The sequence below is a fragment of the Thamnophis elegans genome, chromosome Z (genome assembly GCF_009769535.1).
Source record: "Thamnophis elegans isolate rThaEle1 chromosome Z, rThaEle1.pri, whole genome shotgun sequence".
Taxonomy (NCBI): Eukaryota; Metazoa; Chordata; class Lepidosauria; order Squamata; family Colubridae; genus Thamnophis; species Thamnophis elegans.
Window position 1 is genome coordinate 116,342,088 of NC_045558.1, and position 10,807 is coordinate 116,352,894.

Below are 10,807 nucleotides of genomic sequence, written 5' to 3' on the forward strand. Positions count from 1 at the left end.
AACTGAACCTGAAGAGAGAGGCTAATTCTTTTTTTTTTTTTCATAAGCTATTTTAGGAGTCTTTGGACTGAAAACCAAGGTTAGATGGCTTATATAAGACTACATAGACTGCAAATGATGTAACTCTTCCTTAGAGTCCAAGAGTAGAATACAAAAGCTAGCCAAATTGTTTTGGCATATGAGGTAGAAAATTTTATGAACACCTCACCCAATCTCTAACTCAATAGTATATAAACTCCAAAATTCCCTGTACCAAATGATTAAATAGGTAAATTACCCTAATTCAATTGGCATTTAAACATTATAGCTAGTAATAAAGAGGTTACAGAACTAATATGTTTCCCCAAAGCTCAGGTTCTTATCCAGAAATTAAAGACTTAAATTCCTGCAAAATTTCAAAACAGAATTTTGATTGAGGATGTAGGCTGTTTGCATTTGGATTTTATCTGTTACCCTACTACTTTGCAGCTGCTTCAACCTGAAATGGCTGGACTGATTAGGAATTTGAAATTTAGCCCAACTACTCTAGAAGGTACCAGATTGGGAAGGTTATTCTAAAGTTAAATTGCTAATTAACGTGATCTGATTAAGTGAATTAAGGTTCACACTTACAAAGACCAACAGCACCCCCTTCTGGCCAAAGTAGGGCTCCATGAGCTGGAATCATTTTACTATGTGGTCTCACTTCAACAAATTAAGAAACATTTCCCATTCCAGATTTTCTATGCTGTCACCTTGCCTCCATAGAAATACAAAATTCTGGCAAAGAAACAGTGATTAGTGATTACTATTGAAGCCTGTTCTCTATTAGTCTCGATCCATCTACTATTAATATTCTGCTTGAAAAGATGCTACGATTTATAAAATTACTTCCCACCGACTATAGCTGCAAATAGCTCACTTAATTAACATGGTATCTATAGTAAAGGAGTTTTAAAATAATGCTTCCTACATGTCTGTAGTCTGAAAAAAAATATAAAATGATAATAATATTGTAATTCACATTGTGCCACGTTATGTTGTATAAATTATAGCTGTCTGGGTTCATACTTTGCCCTTAGAGTGTACATCATCATAGAGTTAAGGTATGTTCCAGTTATTACATAGGAACCACCATAATTTTCTTGGCGGCTTGTTTCTGGAATTTTGTTTTTAAGACTGTGCAATGTTTTAGCTTCAAGATCAGAAATGAAATAACTTCATGTTTTGGAGTATTCAAAAGCACATTTTGCAGATTTGAACATTCCCAGTGTAACTTAAGACAAGGTTTACCAACCTTGGCAACTTTAAGACTGCTGGGCTTGGGGAACTCTGGGAATTAAAGTCCATGCATCTTTAAACTGCCAAGGTTGGGAAACTGGCTTACAGCCTTGGTATTCATTCTCTAATCTAGTGCAACCCCATTGAGGGATTCACCAGACTTGGATGGTCTTAAATTTGATGGATTCCTTCTTCCAACTCTGTATTTTAGCTCTTTTTTATAGATATTATATTGGATTCAGATCAGGACTTATAACAGGCCACCTCAGAAAAATCCAATGTTTGCTTTTTAACCATTTTGGGGGTTCTTAAATGTGCACTTTGGGTCATTTTACCTCCTGGAGGACCCAGGATCTGTGGCTGACACAGAACTTTCTAACATTATATTGTTTGGCTCTGGAATATCTTGATAATCTTGATTTCAATGCCCAGCAGATTCAAAACATCTGACACTGGAGACAGAAAAGCAACCCCATAACATTTATTATGGACCTTCCTTCATGTTTTACTTTTCTTTAAAAATATCACTTTTGTTTTGTGAGCCTGGATCTGTTGTGACTTACCGAAAAGCTCTAATTGTGTTTCATCTCTCCAAAGAATATTCTCCTAGGATTGTGGCTTCTCAAAGTGGCATTTTAGCAAACCCCAATCTGTGGTTTTTTTTTTTGTTTGTTTGTTTTTTTTTGTCTGCCTGTCAAAAATGGGGTCTTCTATCATGGATACCACTTTCAGATATCAGTGGATGGTGCAACTTGATATTGTTGTACTTGATTGTGGGGGTCACCCAGGATCTTTGAAATTTTCCTTGGTTTTTCTCCACCATTCAAACGATCCTTCTGTTTAACCTGGAGTCGATTTTCCTCTTGCAGCCATATTCAGGGAGGTTGGCTACAATCCCAGAGACTTTAAATATCTTGATGTTAATAATCATGGTCACAGGAGCATATAGCCCTTTGGAGACGAGTTTGCAACCTTTGCCGTTACCATAAAATGGCTTCTCAGTCATGTACTAGGATTGTCTGGAAATTAAGTCATGGCAACTAAACTTATTTTCTTGTTTTCGGAGATGTTTCGCTGCCTATCCAGGCAGCTTCTTAGTTAGGGGAATCTGAGTAGGCAGAGTCGTTGGAATGTACCAACTCCTAAAATTCTTAGGGCTACTCCTGTACCAACCTCAGATTTCTTCACCAAGGTGTGTTGTGGCAATATGCCGATGATGATTCTGTGTCATTCAGGTAGAATTGCCATGCACTTTAAGGAAGAAGCCATAAGGGTAAAATTCTACCTGACTGACTGAGAATCTTTATTGACATATTGCCATGCACTTTGGGGGGAAAAAAATCTGAGTTTAGTGCAGGAGTAGCCCTAAACATTTTAGGAGTTGGTACATTCCAACAACTCTCTGCCTACTCAGATTTCCCCTCAGCTCATACAGAAGAAGCGGTTTGGATGGCAAAACATCTCAAACTAAACGAAGAAAAATAAATACAGTTGCCATAGCTCAACTTCCCGACTAAGCCACAATGCTATTTATTATTTTAATTTGGCATATTGTGTGAATAAAGCCACTTCCTACTCCCTCATTTTTATTTGTATTTTTTTTTAAGGAGGGACATATTTCAGGAGTAGGCAGTACCTTTTCAGATGTACCCTATTTCTTTATTCAGTCCCTGCAGATTGAGAAATGTCAATGAAAACCACTTTAGAACTGTTACTGAGAAAATCAGAGAAATCTCCATTTAAGCAATCAGCAAACAAATTTTTTTAATTTTTTTTTAACTTCTCAGAGGCTGGTGGGAGGAACTGCTGACTGTGAGTGCAGGAGACTGAGAGTTAGTACAGAGGACAAAGGTAGCGACCCACATACCTAACGGTGAACAAATCATATAACTATAAACCAAAAATAGCAATATTACTTCAGGGTTAGGACACTTGAGATTGTGATTTTATTTCAAAATGACTGGCTTAGTTCAGTGCAATACTTCTTTTGCAGCTGTATACCGCAGTACTCTTCAAATTTGGGTACTGTCTTCTTTGTAAACAAATTACTACATGGACAGAATCTCTTAAGATGTGCTCTCCAAGCAGAAATTAGGTGACCAATTCAGCCATTCCACTCTATCGAGTTGCTGCACTATCAGCCCCCTCTACCACAAAGATCCTGCAGGAAAAGGGCAGGATGTCCCATGGACAACCGTGGGATCTGGCAAGATGAAAGCTGTGAGCTACAAACACAAAGCTTTTGCTGTGTCCCAGCATAACAGATACAGTGCCCCTACCTTAACAGGAACACTAAAGTGACAAGTCAAGGTAGTTGTGGATAATGATAACTCAAATAAGCAGTAATGAAGAACTTACTTTGGAAAGGGGGAAAGTGTGAATCAGGTATTACACATCAGTCACACAAGAAGAGCAAGGTATCCAAAAGAGAAGCCGCCTTCTGATTGGTGATCATTTGTATGGGATATAAATTCAGAAAAAGATATGGAGGTTTTGAAAAAGTTCAGATGTCTGCCAGGTGCTGCTGCCAGAAGAAACAAAAGGCATATTCTCAAGATAGTCAAAAATGTCAGTAAGGACTGTGATGTTTATGCTATTATACATCTTGGCGCAAATGATCTGTCCCAAAGCAGAATGATTTCCAGAACTTGGTGTATGAACTTACAATACAATACAATAGCAGAGTTGGAAGGGACCTTGGAGGTCTTCTAGTCCAACCCCCTGCCTAGTCAGGAAACCCTATACCGTTTCAGACAAATGGCTATCCAACATCTTCTTAAAGACTTCCAGTGTTGGGGCATTCACAACTTCTGGAGGCAAGCTGTTCCACTGATTAATTGTTCTGTCAGGAAATTTCTCCTCCGTTCTAAGTTGCTTCTCTCCTTGATTAGTTTCCACCCATTGCTTCTTATGATACCCTCAGGTGCCTTGGAGAAAAGTTTGACTCCCTCTTCTTTGTGGCAATCCCTGAGATATTGGAACACTGCTATCATGTCTCCCCTAGTCCTTCTTTTCATTAAACTAGACATACCCAGTTCCTGCAACCGTTCTTCATATGTTTTAGTCTCCAGTCCCCTAATCATCTTTATTGCTCTTCTATGCACTCTTTCCAGAGTCTCCACATCTTTTCTACATCATGGGGACCAAAACTGAATGCAGTATTCCAAGTGCGGCCTTACCAAGGCATTATAAAGTGGCATTAACACTTCATGTGATCTTGATTCTATCCGTTTATGTAGCCTAGAATTGTGTTGGCTTTTTGGCAGCTGCTGCACACTGCTGGCTCATATTTAAATAGTTGTCCACTAGGACTCCAAGATCCCTCAGTTACTACTATTGAAGACAGTACCACCTATACTGTACCTGTGCATTTCGTTTTTTTTTTTGCCTAAATGTAGAACCTTACTCTTTTCACCATTGAATTTCATTTTATTAGATAGTGCCCAATGTTCAAGTTTGTCAAGATCTTTCTGTATCTTAAGCCTGTCTTCTGGAGTGTTGGCTATTCCTGCCAACTTGGTGTCATCTGCAAATTTGATGAGTTCCCCATTTATTCCCTCATCCAAATCATTGATGAAGATGTTGAAGAGTACTGGGCCTAAAACAGAGCCTTGGGGTACTCCACTGTATACTTCCCTCCATGTAGATGCAGTTCCATTGAGGATTACACGTTGAGTGCGGTTGGTGAGCCAGTTACGAATCCATCTGGTGGCGATGATGTCCAACCCACATTCTTCTACTTTATCTAGCAGTAGGTTATTGTTTACCTTATCAAATGCCTTACTGAAGTCAAAGTAAACTATGTCGACGGCATTCCTCTGGTCCACTAATTTTGTCACTTTGTCAAAGAATGCAATAAGATTAGTCTGGCATGATCTGTTTTTGACAAATGAATGTTGGCTTTTGGCTATTACTTTGTTTACTTCTAGTTGTAGGTGATATTTTAAGCAAACAATGCATTATGCATTGTATTTAGAACCTAGGAATGATCTGAGCTTAACTGCATATGCTGTTGCAAGTTTTGCTACAGATGTATCTACACGGAAATCAACATCAGGGTTTGTTGTATTCCTGGGAAAGGCACTAATTAAATAGCGGTCTATTAGACAAAAACATTTAAGTCTATCAACCATGGAGGCTGAATTCTCATGTTTGTCATTATTATGTACAGATGTAGCTCGTTACAAATAACTCCTACTGGATATGGGAATTGACATACAAAAAGCCTATTGTTGTTTACGAAGACAATCAAGCAGCAATTCAGATGGCATCCAATCTTGCTGTAAAAACTAGGTCAAAACACACTGATATAAGATATCTGAATGTACGGCAAAGTGTGAATAGTAAATTAGTTTCACTGGAGTATTGTATGTCTGAAGACAACATTACAGATCACTTTACCAAAGCCCAAGGTACTATAAAGCATAAACGTTGTAAGATTTATATATTGTCCTACCCAAAGGGGAGAATGTTAGGAATATAATCTAACGGTTGGGTTGGCAATGTATAAATCATGTAACAAAGTTGTACCTGTTTCTTTAAAGCATACTGTAAAATGTGATTGGTTGCTGTTTTCCTCAATCGGCCATAAGAGGGAGCCAGAACGACTGTTAGCTCTCTGTTCGTTAGATGCTGGGCTGATCTGAACTGAGTGCCATGAGCTATTGTAAGTTTTGCAACTGCTAGCAAACTTTGTTTACTGAACTGATTATATGATACTGGACTATATTACTGGACTATAACTATATTATTTGGATTATCCCTTAACTGAAAGACATAGATGACTGACTGTCTTATCCGTGTATGACTTGGACTGTTTGATGGACTCTGATACCTCTATTTCCACGAAAGTAAAAGCCTATTTAAGCTGCAGTGTCTCTGTATGCTGGTGTGTGTTCTCCAACACAACTCTCACAATGCTTCGCTAAACGTACTCGCTCTCCCAACATGGAGCTTACCTAACAGTGTAAAAGGAAAAGCTTTGGTTTTATTGATGATGACTGTAGCTGGTCCAATGAAAAACTGTACAAAAGAGATGGTTTGCATCCATCAAAGAAAGGGCCTGAGTTACTTAGCATTAAATTCACAGATTTTTGGATGAACATTTAAACTGAACAGCGGGGACAGAGAATTAATTGATACAGAACATTTCTGCCCCTAGCAATCTAACATTAATAGGGTTATCAGTGCATGTAACCTAAATGTTTGCGCGGGTAAGATTATCAATCTTACTGTCAAGCAAAACCAAGCATTTAATAGTGCAGGGGTCCCCAAACCTGGCAACTTTAAGACTCCAGAGCTGGCTGGAGAATTCTGGGAGTTGAAGTCCACAAATCTTAAAGTCTGAAGATCTCTGTAATAGTGAGCCATATCATATGCACTAATCAAACAGGTGGCAAAAAAATACGGGCAGTCAGGCACAACACAGGTTATGTAGACAGTAAACGCAGGGTCAATCAAATTGGACTCAAATGTCTATACACCAATGCACAGAATATGAGGAATAAACAGGGAGAATTAGATTAGAAATTCAAGTAAATGAGGCCATATATGATATTGTTGCCATTACAAAAACTTGGTGGGATGAAACTCACAAAAGAAACATACAGCTAGAGAGGTTTAAATTATTTAAAAGAAATATACCAAATAAAAGAGGTGGAGTTGCACTTTATATAAGAAATAATTACATCTCTACAGAAATAGAGCACAACAATGATGAAAATTATCTTGAATGCATTTCGGTCAATATTAAAAGGGGAAAATGACATTGTCATAGGTCTCTAATATAGGCCACCAAATAGAGGAAATAGATGAACTTTTTTTACTAGTCAACTAACTAAGATATGTAGGAAGCACATCACAATAGTAATGGGGGACTACTCTGACATCAACTGGGAGACAAACTCTGTACCAAGTGGAAGATCCAGCAGGTTCCTAACAAACATAGCGGACAACTTTGTTTCCCAAAAAAGAGAAGGGAACAAGGGGATCAGCCATATTGGACTTAATTCTCACTAACAGAGATGAAATGATAGAAGGTGTTGAAGCTATAGGAACCTTGGAGGCAAGTGATCATGCAATATTAGAATTCAACATTATGTAAGCACAAGCATAGAACAAAGTCAAACTAGAGTCTTGGACTTTAAGAGAGCTAATTTCAATAAATTTAGAGAGAGCTTGGGAAGGATTCCATGGATGAGAATCCTTAAGGGAAAACAACTCAAGAAGCTTGGGAAATTTTGAAAGCTATAAAAGCCCAGTCTAGCACAATACTAATGAAGAAGAAAAATAACAGCTCTCAAAAGAAACCAGCATGGCTACCTAAAGAACTTTCTTTAGGACAAGTATAAAAAGTGGAAAGAAGGGCAAATAACTAAGGCAGAAAATAAGTAAAAAATAACAAAAAAGCTTCTTCCAACATGTTAAAAAAAAACAAGGAAACATTTGGTCCGTTGCTGGGAGAAAGTGGCAAGGTGACAAGCAACAATGAGAAAGCAGAACTATTTAACTTGTATTTTTCATCTGTCCTTACATAAAGAGAAAAACCTATCAAAAACAGCACCACAAAAAACAGCTTAGGAACACAAATTAAAATAGGGAAGAAAATGGTAAGTGAAACCTGTCTACCCTAGACAAGTTCAGATCACCAAGACCGGATGGATTATACCCCAAGGTTTTGAAGGAACTGGCAGACGAGAACCACTGAACTATATCTTTCAAAGACCCTGGAACACCGGGGAACTGCAAGAGGACTGGAAAAGAGTTGACATACTTCCCATCTTCAAAAAAGGGGGAAAAAATAGATCCAGGAAACTACAGACCTCTCAGCCTCAACTCTATTCCAGGGAAGATTCTGGAAAAGATAATCAAGCAACAAATCAGCAAACACGTAGAAGCAAACAAAATAATAACCAAAAGCCACCATGGGTTTGTCAAAAACAGATTACGCCAGACTAATCTTATTGCATTCTTTGACAAAGTGACAAAATTAGTGGACCAGAGGAATACTGTTAGTATAATTTACTTGGACTTCATTAAGACATTTGATAAAGTAGACCATAACCTACTACTAGATAAAGTAGAAAAATGTGCGTTAGACAGCATCACCACCAGATGGATTTGTAACTGCCTGACCAATCACACTCAACGTGTAATCCTCAATGGAATTGCATCTACATGGAGGGAAGTATGCAGTGGAGCATCCCAAGCCTCTGTTTTAGGCCCAGTATTCTTCAACATCTTCATCAATGACTTGGAAAAGGGGATAGATGGGGAACTCATCAAATTTACAGATGGCAGGAATAGTCAACACTCCAGAAGATAGGCTTATGATATAGAAGGATCTTGACAGACTTGAACCTTGGGCGCCATCTAACAACATGAAATTCAATGGTGAAAAAAGTAAGGTTCTACATTTAGGCAAGAAAAACAAAATGCACAGGTATAGTATATGTGGTACCTTGTTCAATAGTAGTAAATGTGAAAGGGATCTTGGAGTCCTAATAGACAACCATTTAAATATGAGCCAGCAGTGCGCAGCAGCTGCCAAAAAAGGCAACACAGTTCTAGGCTGCATAAACAAAGGAATAGAATCAAGATCACATGAAGTATTAATACCACTTTATAACGACTTGGTAATGCCACACTTGGAATACTGCATCCAATTTCAGTCACCACGATGTAAAAAAGATGTGGAGACTCTAGAAAGAATGCAGAAAAGAGCAACAAAGATGATTAGGGGACTGGAGGCTAAAACATATGAAGAACAGTTGCAGGAACTGAATATGTCTAGTTAATGAAAAGAAGGACCAGGGGGTGACATGATAGCAATGTTCCAATATCTCAAGGGTTGCCACAAAGAAGAGGGAGTCAAACTATTCTCCAAAGCACCTAAGGTTAGGACAAGAAACAATGGGTAGAAACTAATCAAGGAAAGAAACAACTTAAAACTGAGAAATTTCCTGACCGTTAGAACAATTAATCAGTGGAACAACTTGCCTCCAGAAGTTGTTAATGTTCCAACACTGGAAGTTTTAAAGATGTTGAATAACCATTTGTCTGAAGTGGTGTAGGGTTTCCTGCCTAAGCAGGAAGACCTCCAAGGTCCCTTCCAACTCTGTTATTCTATAAAATGAGACTAGGCTTATATGTGAAGCCTGATTATTATCAAGTATTGTACGGGTAATCCTTGCTTAGTGATCATTCATTCGGCGACTGTACAAACATACTGTACAAGGATGCTTGAAAAATAATTTTATAGCTCATTTACAACTGTTTATGACTTATGCCGTATCTCTCAGTCAAATAATCACCATTAGAGTCAAAAAGAATCGTTTTGTTCTTACAGATTTCCCCCCCTTGCAGAACTGAGAAATTGGAGAGGGGTTTCAAGAGAGTAAGCTGTTTGCTCTTCTACGGATCGAAAGCAATGTGATAATATCTCTTTTGTCTGACCTTTTCTCCCACCTCCGAAGGGGAGATTGGGGAGGAAAAGATTTCAAAAAGGAAATATCAGTTTGCTCTTCTACATATTGATAGCCCAGCAACAGGAAAGGGTCAGGCAAAGGAAAAACTGCCTACGGAAATCACTTGCTTTTTTTTCTTTTCACCTTCCATCAGAGCAGAGACTGGAAACAAATTTCAAGAGAGCACTGTAAGTTGTTTGCACAAAACATCTTCAGCATTCAAATCCTGGACTATGACGCAATCACATTACTTTAATGACAATAAGATAGCACTCCAGCATTTGGGGAACAGATAGGAGGCAAACAAAACAAACCCCAAAACCAAACCAAAGATGTGCAACTGATTCGTCTTGACCCTTTATGGCCGAAAAGCAATTGTAGTGATGTCACTTTGTGGTCACCCTACTTAGGGATCACTCTGCTTAGTGGCAGAGTTGCTGTCCCCAATTAGGTCTTTAAGTGGCTACTGTAAATGTAAAGTAACATCTTCACCTGATTCCATATTTGCCAATCAAGGCAGGAAAATTAGTTCAAAAGGACACCTGACAAATATTCATTTACCCCAAAATAAACACCACCACCCCGCCTTTCAGTTTTTATTAATTTTACTTAATATATTTATTTTCTTTAAAAAGTTCACTTTAAAAAGGTAAAATGATGTTTCCTTTATTTTTTTATACAAACTCCCCCCATAAACAAAACACAGAACTGTATCCCGGAATAATTAAAAAAGGGAGAGAAAAAAATTGAAAAGGCCTGAGCAGTCCAACTAGTCCACAGTAGAAAAATAAATCTTAAAAGGAGGAGAAGGAGGGGAGCAGTGGGAATAAGGGGAAGAGGACAGCCTTCCCAAAAGTGTATTTCATAGCATGATGCAATTCCATGGGGTGTAGTGACCAGTTCCCATGATTTTTTTGGGGGGGGGGGATAGCAGAAAAAAAAAGAGTATAAATATATATTCAAATTGGGGGGGAAAGCAGCCAACTTTCCCCCACAAGAGGAAACTTCAAGGGGAAAGGATTACATTCAGAAACTCCATACATTCACCAAGAAAGGCAGGGGTACAAATGATGGAAGTCAAC